Source organism: Puma concolor, chromosome D1 (assembly GCF_028749965.1).
Source record: "Puma concolor isolate L17-30 chromosome D1, mPumCon1.1.hap2, whole genome shotgun sequence".
Lineage (NCBI taxonomy): Eukaryota > Metazoa > Chordata > Mammalia > Carnivora > Felidae > Puma > Puma concolor.
Window position 1 is genome coordinate 90,699,821 of NC_141676.1, and position 12,716 is coordinate 90,712,536.

Genomic DNA, 12,716 nt, shown 5'->3' on the forward strand with positions numbered 1-12,716 from the left:
TTTTAATACATATTTGTAGATAGTTAGAAATAATTGCAGAAGTCTATTATGTATTGCACAGTGTATTTTATTTCATACAATGACTAACTGTAACAGCCTCAGTTCCCTCAACTGTTTGTTTGTAATATTTGAGTTATTAAAATGCTAGTACTGGGCTAGTACTGGACAAGGCTAGGAAGGAGGTACTCACTCTTGGAGACCAGCAAGTATGTGCAAGTTCTTGACGCTGAGAGTGATGCCTCTTAAAATTTTACATCATAGGTGCCTTGCTTGCTCACCCATCCCTGGTCCTGCTGTCAAACAATTAAATAATAAAATTTCCTTTATAATTACTTTGTATTTTTATTAACCAAATCAAGAACATCATTTTAAAAATCCATACTACCATGAGACTTTTAAAGAAAAACAGCAGTTTCCTGACACTGTCTCATCCCATTTAACTTAACCCCATCTGGCCTCCGTTTCCTGTTCTATAGAGGCAACGATTTTCAACTCTTTTGGCTTTTTTCTCCTTAATATTTACTACTGTATTTCTAAATATTATGCTTTTACTGGTAGTACTTGATGTATCATACTGCATTATTTAAATCATTTGGGTATCAATGACCACTTTTTTTTATTTTGTCTTTTTCTAAAAAGGTAGTACCTTGGATTTAGTTTGTTACTGGGCCTTTTTATTATTGAATAATTCAGCCAAAATTATTGTCCTATGACTTTGAAGGGCTTCTTTGTAAGAGCTTGTTACATAGACTTTATTTTTGCTAAATCCAGTAGAGTATCCAGTTTATTTGTTCAATGTATAGCATCAAGATTGACTATCTTAACACTTTCTGCAGATTTCATTTCTTTCTTAACCTTTCTATACAAAAGAAAATCAAGTGAAGTTTTAATGAGGTGCAAGTTCCTGTGCACCTGTGTCCCTTAATTAAAACAAAAATTTTCTTCTAATGTTCATTTACTGATGTAAGCTGTATACCAGGTACCCACTTAGGTTTTTGGTGTATATGATTTCATTTATTCCTTATAACTTGTAGTGCCAGTAGCTACATTTTATGGTTGAGGAAATAAAGAGATAGAGAAGTTAAATAATTTGCTTAAAGCTGCAGTTGTGGTAAATAGTGGAACCAGAATTCAGACTCAGGAATGTCTCTTAAATCTATATTCTTTTTTTTTTTATTTTTTTTTTCATGTTTAGTTATTCTTGGAAGGGAGACAGGCAGAACGTGAGCAGGGGAGAGGCAGAGAGAGAGGGAGACACAGAATCTGAAGCTGACTCCAGGCTCTGAGCTGTTAGTACAGAGCCTGACGTGGGGCTCAAACCCACGAACCGTGAGATCATGACCTGAGCTGAAGTCGGATGCGTAACCGACTGAGCCACCAAGGTACCCCTTAAATCTGTATTCTTAACTGCTGGCTTGAACTATGCATTGTGCTCTCTTTTGGCTTCCCAGATTTCTTCAGGAACATTCCTTTCTCCTTCCTCTGCCGAAATGTTGCTTTTAAGGATAGTGTTCAAAATTTACACAAAATTGGGTTTTTGCAGACTACGAAGCTTTTTCAGTTTTTATTAAAGATGGGAAGGATTTATCGCAGCGGTTTCTCATGATTGTAATGACTAAAAAACATAAAAGAAAATATAAATCTCATGCTCAAGCATTTGGGGTTTGGGAGAGGGAGAGAAGAAATTAATATGACCAAGTAGATTATTTACATCTTGTTTGGTTCACAAATATGTTGTGTCTCAGGAAATTCAGAGATAAATTACATAGACTATGTCCTTAAGGATTATCATCTAAAAGTGTACTTATAGGCAATATAAGTATTCTGCAAGAAGGGTAAATTAGGTACTATGAGAATTTGTTGAAGATCTAAGGAAAACTTGTAGAAAAGGAAATGACTTGAATGGGCCCACTGAAGGATGGATGGCACAATTATGGAGTGATCAATTCAGTAGAAATTTACAGAGGCAGGAAATTTGGGGGACATGTTGTGGAATGGCAAGTAGTGCTTTGATTAGACTTTTCTTCCCCAAGTTCACATAGCTAGTGATGTTTGAATTGGAGATGGAATCCCAGGCAGTCTGACCACAGAGTATGCAGTAATAGCTATTGTGCTAGATGCTTCATGCTCACCTGGAAATTTGCCTGGTAAGAACCCCTTCTGTCAGAGTAGGGATGTGTTCTGCAGAGAGGTTTACAATGTAAGGAAATTATTTATAAGGGAGCAAGTTTCCTGAAGGATCCCTGGAAGGAGATGAGGAGGTAGTCAGCAGAGGTGGGGGTGGGGGTTGTGGGGAGATCGTGGTGGGGGGAAATGAAGAGGAGCACTAAGAAGACTGGAGTTCACTTTTGGGGGTGATCAAGAGAGCTTGACAGCAGTGTGCCACTTGGTGGAAATAGTTGGCCTCAGGGTTCCAAGTGGAGTTATGTTTGCCAGTTTTTAAAGGAGGCATTTAAATTATAATGAGAAAAACTTTCTTCTGTTATATCATTAAAAAAAGGTTACTTCTGGGGCGCCTGGGTGGCTCAGTTGGTTGAGCGGCCCACTTCAGCTCAGGTCATGATCTCGCGGTCCGTGAGTTCGAGCCCCACGTCGGGCTCTGTGCTGACAGTTCAGAGCCTGGAGCCTGCTTCGGATTCTGTGTCTCCCTCTCTCTCTGCCCCTCCCCACTCATGCTCTGTCTGTCTCTGTCTCTCAAGAATAAATAAAACATTTAAAAAAATTAAAAAAAAGGTTACTTCTGATAGCACTTAATGAATTTAAGTGGTGTTTCAAGGTATTAGTTTACATTACTAATATTAAAGTTATTTAGCTTTATAAAAAACTATCACTATCATTACAGTTCTTGTCTTTAAACTGTATTTCGTAGCTGTGTTTTCAAGAATGTGTTGTTCATACATGGAAAAATAGAGAATATAAAATGAGATCTGTAGAGAATATTTCACAAACCGAATGGTGTCCAATTATTTTTGTCTGTATCATGTTTCTTACCTTTTTAGTAAGGAAGGTTTGATTTGTTGACTAGCCATTGTTAGCAGTAAATGGGGGGGGGGATGCACTTAGAGTTTAGGAGCTAAGTAATAGATCGAGCATTTAATGGGTTTTGGTTAGCTGAAAGTCAAATTTTAAGATAGGGATCATTGCGCAACAAGTATAGTTGGCAAGTGGGACCCACATCCTTAAAAACATAAGGTTTTGTGCCAGATTTAATTCTGCAAACATTTTATGTGCAGATAATTTGTAGGAAATGAAGATTACAAAAAAAGTCCCTCCCTTGGAATTTATAGTCTGAGAGGTGAGAGAAAAAATTTGTATAAACAAGATAGAAATAAATGACAGCTGCATGAGAAGTGACAAAATGCTATGAGATCTCCAAGTGGAAAAAATTTATTATTTAAAAAAAATTGTGCATGTATGTCTTGATTTTTGGAAAATAATTTCATGAAGTGTGGCATTTGAGTTTGATTTAGAGAGATGGCTTGGTTTCCACAGATTGTGGATGATTTGATGGATTAATGTGAGAATAGACACAGGGGGAATAGTATTGAACATATTTGGAAAATGGCCAGCAATAGTGTGGGGAATGAGGATGTTGGAGATGAGGTTAAGGCTAACAACATGCTGAGTGTGAACGTTGTTTTGTAGGTGTTTGGAGGCACTTGGTGGTGTTTTATTTGAGCAGGAACTGATATCATCCAACTTGTATTTTAGGAAGGTTATCCTAAAGTGGACTAAGGTGGTTAGCGTAATGGTAGTTAAGAGAATGAGCATCAGTCCTGGGACTTCTCCTGGCTCTGTCACTCTTGGTTGTTAGTGCGGTCAGTCATGAGTTTAACCTACAAAATGGGGATAATGGTAGCACTTAAGAGACTGTCCTGATAAATAAATGAGATTATCCAGGGCAGCATTTACTACATGTCTTAACACAGAGTAAGCGTTCACAAAAAAATGTTAGCTATATAAGAATTTTATTCTGTAAAAGGGCAAAGGCTAGAGGTAGAAAGACCACACAGGAAAGCACAGTGAGTCTATGTCACAGTGAGGTGTATGAGAAAAAAAATGCTGAGGCTTTTTTTCTTTTTTCTTTTTTTTTTTTTTAAGATAACATTTTATTGTGCCGTTGAAAAATCTTGTGTTTGTTAAGTGTGTGTGTGTGTACGTGTATGTGTGTTTAAAGTAAGTTCTATGAAAAGGCAGTTGATTATTTTAAATCTCATCCGTCTGTGTATCAGAGTAATCTTTAACGTGTGTGAAAGCACCTGTCAGTGACACTGGTGGGCTTGTGGTGGTGGTGCTGGAGCACAGAGTGATTAGCAAACCTAGTTGCCTGGGAAATCATTGAAGAATGACCATCACTGGAGTTTCACTCACTGCTTCCTCACTGTGTAACTTTTCTTATGGGGTCTTGAGAAATAAGAAGATGGAAAAGAAAGGATATGAAAGGGTGAAGGTGCCATTTACTTAGTTTGGTTGTTGTGAATTATGCTTGAGATGGTATAAGAGTCAGAAGGAAGAATTTTTTTTTTAATGTTTATTTATTTTGAGAGAGAGAGTGCAAGTTGGGGGAGGGGCCGAGAGAGGGGGACAGAGGATCTGGAGCAGGCTCTGTGCTGACAGCAGTGATCCCCATGTGGGGCTCAAACTCAGGAACCTGTGAGATCATGACCTGAGCTGAACTCAGACACTCAACCATTGAAGCCATGCAGTGCCCTTAGAAAGAATTCTTTAACATAAAGGTGTTTTGTGTCCTTAGAGTTTGCAGGAACTATAAATAAATTCCATGGTTGTTTGGCCTCTAAGATGGGAGATTCAGGGTGAATAGATTTTACCCAAACTTACAGGAAAAATTAGGGTTAGAGCTATAATTGAGAAAATTGAAAATTACCTTGAGTTATCAAAACCCTTGGAGTCAACTGTGACTCTGCTTTTTCCCTAGCTCATCACCACTACATCAACAAATTCTGTTGTCCCTACCTTCAAGATCTATCTTGAACTAGGCCATTTCTCACTTTCGTCCATTGCTACCATTCTGGTGTAAATCACCATTATCTCCTTGACTAGCCCACGGCAATAATCCGAAACTGGTCTCCATGTTTGATTTGCGCCCTGCCCTGGACTAGTCTTTATGTAACAGCCGGATTAATTCTCTTGACTAATTCAGGAAGTCATGTTCCTGTTATACAAAACCTGTCAGTAGCTCCCTGTTTCAGGAGTTCTTAGCACAGCTCGAAAATCCTTCCACGGTCGGGCCCCGTTTTTGGAGCCTTCTTTCTTGTCACTCCATTCACCCAATGCACACGAGCCATCAGATATCTACATAATTCACCCAGTTAAGAATTCACGTCTCTGTACATAGGTTTCCTCCTTACAGAGGTTTCTCTCATTACTCTCTGTGAAGCTGCAGTCCTAGGTTGTCTCCATTCACTTTAACAGGCTTAAAGCTTTTATCACTACCCCAAAAGTATACTTTTTAAAAACATTTGTCTTCCCCACTAGAATGTAAACTCCAAGAGAGAAGGACTGTATTTTTTGTATTGCCACTAGTTAGAACACAATAAATGACCAGTATGGGGCACCTGGGTGGCTCAGTCTGTTGAGCAGCCAACTTCAGCTCAGGTCATGATCTCACAGCTTGAAGCCTTGTGAGTTCGAGCCCTGCATCGGGCTCTGTGCTGACAGCTCAGAGCTGGAGCCTGCTTCGGATTCTGTGTGTCCCTCTCTCTCTGCCCTCCCCTGCTCATGCTCATGCTCTGTCTCTCTCCCAAAAAATAAAATAAACATTAAAAAAAAAGGAACATAATAAGTGACCAGTAAATACTTGTTTAGTGGATGAATGATTTTATAAACAAAAGGAGATTTATATTTCTTTAAATCTGAGATCTGCTGTTGTCATCAATATTTATTTTATGTTCCATCTACATGCTGGAACAAGGAAAATAAAAATACAAATATTAAAAAAAAGCAGCAACTAGGGAAATAATAGAATTGTAATATGATATCCAAATAGCTTTTGCTTGAAGTAGTGTTTGGTGGCATTAAAGGAAGAAGTTTCCTTCTCATGCTACCTGTAAGTTAATCTTTCCTGTGACATTGTGCCAAACTTGAGAGCTGGCAAAAATTGTTTGATTCTTACAAATTTATTTGCTATTTGATTTTGTAACTCTCATTTTTAAATTCCTATGGTATGTATTTAGAAGATTTCAATTTAAGTAAATTTCACCTCCAGACCAAGTTCTGACAAATGTTCAAGGTCTCAGTTCCAGATATCAGAGAACTATACTGAACTTAAATGATTGAGGGAGAAATGAACATGACACATACCAGAATGCTCTTCAGTGTCCCTAAGAGACCCAGCATGCCTTGTGTATAAAACAAAGATCTTAGATGTGTCCTAAATTTGAATTCTCTCTGACTGCCATTGTGATTTTGGACAAGTTATTTAATCTTTCTTTCTTTCTTTCTCTCTTTCTCTCTCTCTCTTTCTTTCTTTCTTTCTTTCATGTTTATTTATTTATTTTGAGAGAGAGAGAGCATGTGTGCATGCGTGGGGGTGGAGGCAGAGACAGAGGAAGGGAGAGAGAAAATATGTAACTTTTCTTGAGTCTGTTTTTCTAATGAGTAAAATGGGTATAGTATTACTTAGCTACTGAACAGGGTTGATGTAAGAATTAGATAAGATACTGTATAATATAGTTGGTACATAATGGTAAATAATATTATATTAAAATTTTATGTACATGGACTGCTGAGTGTATATGTTTTTGTATTTTGACTGTTTTGATATACTGTTTCTAGTTTTCCAAAGATATTTGATGGTATTACCTAACATGTTTTAAATCCATCCAATTGTTATAAAATCTAGTCCATTTGTTTTGCATTTTTTGTTTTAAAAAGCAGATATATTTTGAATTAATGAATTATTTAATCAAATAATATTAGAGGGCTGCCATGCCTCACTGGCTCAGTTGGTGGAGTGTGCAGCTCTTAATCTTGGGGTTGTGAGTTCGAGCCCCATGTGAGGTATGGAATTTCCTTAAAAATACAATCTTGGGGTGCCTGGGTGGCTCAGTCGGTTGAGCGTCCGACTTCAGCTCAGGTCATGATCTCGCAGTCCGTGAGTTCGAGCCCCACGTCGGGCTCTGTGCTGACAGCTCAGAGCCTGGAGCCTGTTTCAGATTCTGTGTCTTCCTCTCTCTCTGACCTTCCCCCATTCATGCTCTGTCTCTCTCTGTCTCAAAAAATAAATGTTAAAAAAAATTAAAACAAAACTTAAAAAAAACAATATTAGAAGTTATTAATAAGTGCCATAATTTCTGCTTGTAAAGATTAAAAGTTTTAATTAAAGTTTATTTATTTATTTTGAGAGAGAAGCAGAGCAAGTGAGGGAGGGGCAGAGAGAGAGCAGGAGAGAGAGAATCCCAAGCAGGCCCTGTGCTGACAGTGTGGGGCTTGATCTCACGAACTGTGAGATCATGACCTGAGCTGAAACCAAGAGTAGGATGCTTGACCTACACCCAGATGCCCCTAAAGATTAAAAACTTTTAAGATCTATGTGATGAGTACAGGGTGGTGTAAAAGGAAGTGTTGAATTCTGTGTTGTGCACCTGAAACTAATATAACAGTGTGTGTTAACTAACTGGAAGTGAAATAAAAACTTGAAACCTTTTTGAGATCTATATTTTTGAAGCTCTGTAATTGCATTTTAAAAGTATACTATGGATGTGCTCACTCATCTCATCGATGTTAGTGGAAGCCAAGTGCACAATATGGCTCAGTAAAATAAAATCACATATTGAAGTTTTCAAGTCACAGATATCAACTTTATCAGATAATTTTGTTATGCTTCTGCAAGCTGTTTGTTGTTAACATTTTGTGGCTTTACTCTTCAGATGCTTTTATGGTCTTGCATCTCTCAGGTGAGATAAGTAGCTTCATTCTATGAAGTATAGATTTTAATGAACCAAGAGGCAATAATAAGAAAAAACATTATTTCTCCCGAGTCCTCTGAATATGAATTAAGAAGGCAATAAGATGTACATAATGGGCTTAGAAAGACAACGCTGCAATAATGGCTGATACAGAAAATGTTCAGTTATTTACCACTTATTTGATATAGCACTTAATAGCACTATTCTGGTCATTACTTGTAGAAAATACTTAGAAACCTCCTTTGACTCTTTCTTGATATCCTACCCCCTTTTCTGCTCTAACTTTGTAGAGAAATGTGGAAATTTATGGTTAAGCAGAGTCAGTGGGTCAGAAAATGGGATAGACCTTTAAGAAATAATTTAAGGGGCAGTTAACTTGAAAGTTGCCTTAGAATAAGCTGGATATGCTGGGTTGGAATTGTGCAAATTGTCATGAAGACTTGTGCAAAGGTAAATGCAAGTACTGGGTCCTTCTGATGGTCTGCTCTTTGAAGTGCTGCACAGGGGTGCACTGCTGGAGGCTGCTCCAACAAAAATGCCCTTCGAGACATAGTACTGTGCAAAACCTTAGGTTACTGGAAAGCGGTAGCAGGGAAAGCAGTCTAGCAGGTAACAACCAGTGTTTGTCTAGAGGAAATTATCTGGGAAAACTTGACGGAAAGAAATAGAGGTTGCAGCTGCAGCCTGCAAGCAGAACGTGTGCTTCATCTGTGTGAAAATGATTTTTCCTTCTTTTACACATATAGAGCTGGTTGGTCACCATTACTGCTTTTAAGGTGTTAAGAATAAGGACCTTGTGTTCCTATTCTACAAAGCACGTTAAGCATTGTGCGTACATGTGCTACATTGAAGAAGGCATCAGCAGTTACTGAAGAGATGGCGTAATGAAAGGCTGGAGCCGTCAAGCATCGTCCTTAAAGGAATTCCGAGGTAGGAGACAAGGAAAACTTACCCACTGTAGTGGAACAGGAAAAAGTTATTTCTTTAGTTTGGCGTTACTCCTCTGCTGAGTGTCACGTATCCTGTGCTGTCAAGTCAGTAAATATTTCTACGCCATTTAGCGGTGGTCCAGACAGCAAGGACTTAATGAAAACTGAGAGCCAAAATAAGGAATATTTAAAAAAAATTTTTTTTACATTTATTTATTTTTGAGAGACAGAGAGAGATGGAGCGTGAGTGGGGGAGGGGCAGAGAGAGAAGGAGACAGGGAATCCGAAGCAGGCTCCGGGCTCCGAGCTGTCAGCACAGAGCCCGATGCAGGGCTCGAACCCACAAACCGCGAGATCATGACCTGAGCCGAAGTCGGATGCTTGACCGACTGAGCCACCCATGCGCCCCCAAAATAGGGACTATTTTTAAATACACTAGACATTTTAGTTGATTTGTTATCTTAACTGCTTTCAAATTAAATGCAAATTTCTGGAAAAAAAAATAGGTACCTTGTGATTAGAATCCTGTTTTCTTATTTGTGTACATTTTTTCTCATTTAGAATAAAATCAGCTGATGGTAGGCTAATCACAGACTTTCTACTGAGGTACACCTAATGTTAGATGTAGATCAAATTTCATATTTGTCTTTTAAAAAAATTTTTTTTAATGTTTTTATGTTTTTGAGAGAGAGAGGGAGATGAGACAAAGAATCTGAAGCAGGCTGCAGGTTCTGAGCTGTCGGCACAGAGCCCAATGTGGGGCTCCAACTCAGAAACTGCAAGATCGTGACCTGAGCGGAAGTCAGACGCTCAATCGACTGAGCCACCCAATTGCCCCTCATATTTATCTTAAAATCCACATGACTTTTTGGAATGAACACACCATAATATGTTGAAATTTATATAAATATAACAGTGTTTAAAATTGACCCCCTAGGAAGATGTGACATTTTAACTTTTTCTTCCTTGGCACTTGCTGTAGTACTTCCATTTTGAGAAGTAATGTGAAGATGGTCAGTTTTGGGCTTCATTATCTGGTTTAAAATTTAACAGTTTGACATGCTCCACGCCAAGAAGCCCAACCAGCATTCCACTTTTGAAGTATGTGGTTGGGTGTATGAAGGAAATGACAGGTCATTTTAGACATAAATACTCATTTACCTAACACCTAAGGGGGGAAAAAACCCACAGTTCTTCCCCAAACCAAATAAGGCCAATTATTTTTACACTTAAAAATATGAACTGTCTTGCTACTGAATCAAAAGATGGGACATGAATTGATACTGGTTGTTGGTACAGTTTTGATAATAGATATAAATCTTTTCAAGCACAAAGAAGGGCTAATAAGAAAAATAAGCCAACCTAATTTACATATAGGTGAGAGATAATAGCATTAAAAAAAATTTTTTTTTTCAACGTTTTTATTTATTTGTGGGACAGAGAGAGACAGAGCATGAACGGGGGAGGGGCAGAGAGAGAGGGAGACACAGAATTGGAAACAGGCTCCAGGCTCTGAGCCATCAGCCCAGAGCCTGACGTGGGGCTCGAACCCACGGACCGCGAGATCGTGACCTGGCTGAAGTCGGACGCTTAACCGACTGCGCCACCCAGGCGCCCCGAGATAATAGCATTTTAAATGTGAAAGGAGTTGTTCACGTTAGCTTGATGAAATCTAATTTAAAATCCTTGAAAAGCTTCAAATAAGATCAGAACCACTGAACAGTAGACAATATTTTTGTCATCCAGGTTTGTGAATATACAAAACTAGGAAGGTAAGAATAGCTACCTTGGAGTAGTTTTTCTTTGGAAAAATACCAATGCTCTTTGGAATATATTTGGTTTGCATTATAGTCTTATTTAAAAATATATAGAATTTATTTTTTGAATAATCAGATGTTCAAAAGAAATAGAAGAATTTACAATATTCACTCATACATCCTAGATATTTTGAGTATAATTATTTTTTGTATATATATTTTCTTTTTCCTACTTTAAACAGAAATTGTAGCAGTGTTATACTGTATGCATTTTTCTGTATCTTGAAATTTTTTTTTTTACATAATACAGAATTCTGTATCATTATATAAAGTGTCTCCTTGATCTTTCTTTTTTTTTTTTTTAATTTTTTTAACGTTTATTTATTTTTGAGACAGAGAGAGACAGAGCATGAACGGCGGAGGGTTAGAGAGAGGGAGACACAGAATCTGAAACAGGCTCCAGGCTCTGAGCTGTCAGCACAGAGCCTGATGCAGGGCTCGAACTCACGGACTGCGAAATCACGACCTGAGCCGAAGTCGGCCGCTTAACTGACTGAGCCAGCCAGGCGCCCCTCTTTTTTTTTTAAAGACTGCCTGATATTCTCTTGAGTGACCATATCCCAGTTTTTTTTTTTAAACCAGTGCCTGTTACACTTTTAGGTTGTTGCATTATTGTCTTGATTCCATAAATACTTTGGTCTTGAAAGTCATTTGTCTCTTAACTTCCAGGCAGAAATATTGTACAGGTTCCAAAAGAGTAAAGAAGAATGTTGGCAGCTAAGTAGGGAGGGTAGTCTTTAGCCAGTGTGTTATTGCTAGAGGTAAAGAGTTCATTTCAGGACTTTTTTTTTTTTTTTTTCTATTTAAAATTAATGTAGTTTTTTAATCTGCTATCATGCATTGCCGCACGTTACATCATAGCATTCTCCAGAAAGGGCTTGCAAAAAACTTGAACTGTCCTGGGCAGCATTCTGGCATCTACTGGGAGAAACTTGTGTCACTGAACCTGTGATCTGGGTGTGTATTCCCATCGTGCTGGGACGGGGGCAAACCTGAAATTCTGAACTGTGTCTTTTGTACTTTACCCTCATTACATTGTTTTTGTAATTAAAAAAAAAGAAAAAAAAAAACCCAAGCTAGTTGTAAACATTTGAAGCAGTGGTTCCTATGTACATTATTCACCTCCTTTCCTTTTTAATTTATATTGTTGCATTTATGTATTTCTAAAAATATTTTATTTTTTAAAAAACTCATTGTGTCAACTTTTATAAAAAGAATATGATGCTCTATTTAATCTTGGGGATTTCTTCCACTTAATATTACATTGCTAAAATTTATCCTTGTTTTCACTTGTCACTAAAATTTATTCATCTTGTATGTATGTTTCCTTCTGTGACTGTTAACCAGAATTTATTTATGTGGTCTTCTGTTTGTGGACATTTTAGTTGTTCCCCAGTTTTTGTTTTGTTACTGGTGAATTGTGCTTCTGAGAATATGCTTAGACTTGTTTCTGTTGTACATGTGCAAGAGTTTCTCTTAGGAAAATGAGCTGTTAGATCATAGCATATGTGAATGTCCCACTTCAGGAAACAATGCCAATCTGTTTTCCAAAGTGCCTGTGCCACAACAAACAAATTCCTGCTTCCGTGTGTTGTGAATACAGACAGGACTCCTGCTCTTATAGGATCTGCATTCTGCTTAAATAAGTAAAAGAAGATAATTTCAGAAATATTGCAGTGTTGTGTAAAGAATAGACAAGAGTGTTGTGAGTTGGGTGATGGGGTCGTTAGCCAATTTCTACTTATTAGAGGTAAGAGTGATGGCAAGTTATTGGAGGGTTGTTTTAGTCAGTGTGGTCCCGGATGGCCTCAGGAGGGACTTCTGAGGTGAGGCCCGGGTGAAGAGGCAGCTGGGTCACAATCTGGAACTCTGGGGGTAGTAGCGCAGAGGCGCTGTGAAAGGGACGAACGTGGTCTGCAGCAGGAACAAAAAAGCCACTGTGGTGGGAAGGCAATGGACCAAGGGGAAAGTGAGAGATGGGCAGGGCTGGAGCTTGACAGTGAAGTGAAGAGCCATCAGAAATGTAAATAGGTGAGTGATGA

General features: G+C 38.2%; 1 protein-coding gene across 4 annotated transcripts in view; it reads left to right on the plus strand.

The window, feature by feature from the left end:
• Positions 1 to 12,716, plus strand: part of ARHGAP32 (Rho GTPase activating protein 32) — a 306,604-nt gene that overhangs the window by 45,883 nt on the left and 248,005 nt on the right. The window contains exon 1 of one of the 4 annotated variants that reach the window (XM_086678674.1): positions 7,265 to 8,858. The exons of the other annotated variants lie outside the window; for them this stretch is intronic. The gene's annotated coding sequence lies outside the window, so the exon portion shown is untranslated. Of the gene's footprint in view, positions 1 to 7,264; positions 8,859 to 12,716 lie in introns of those variants that run through there. 4 annotated transcript variants of the gene reach the window in all.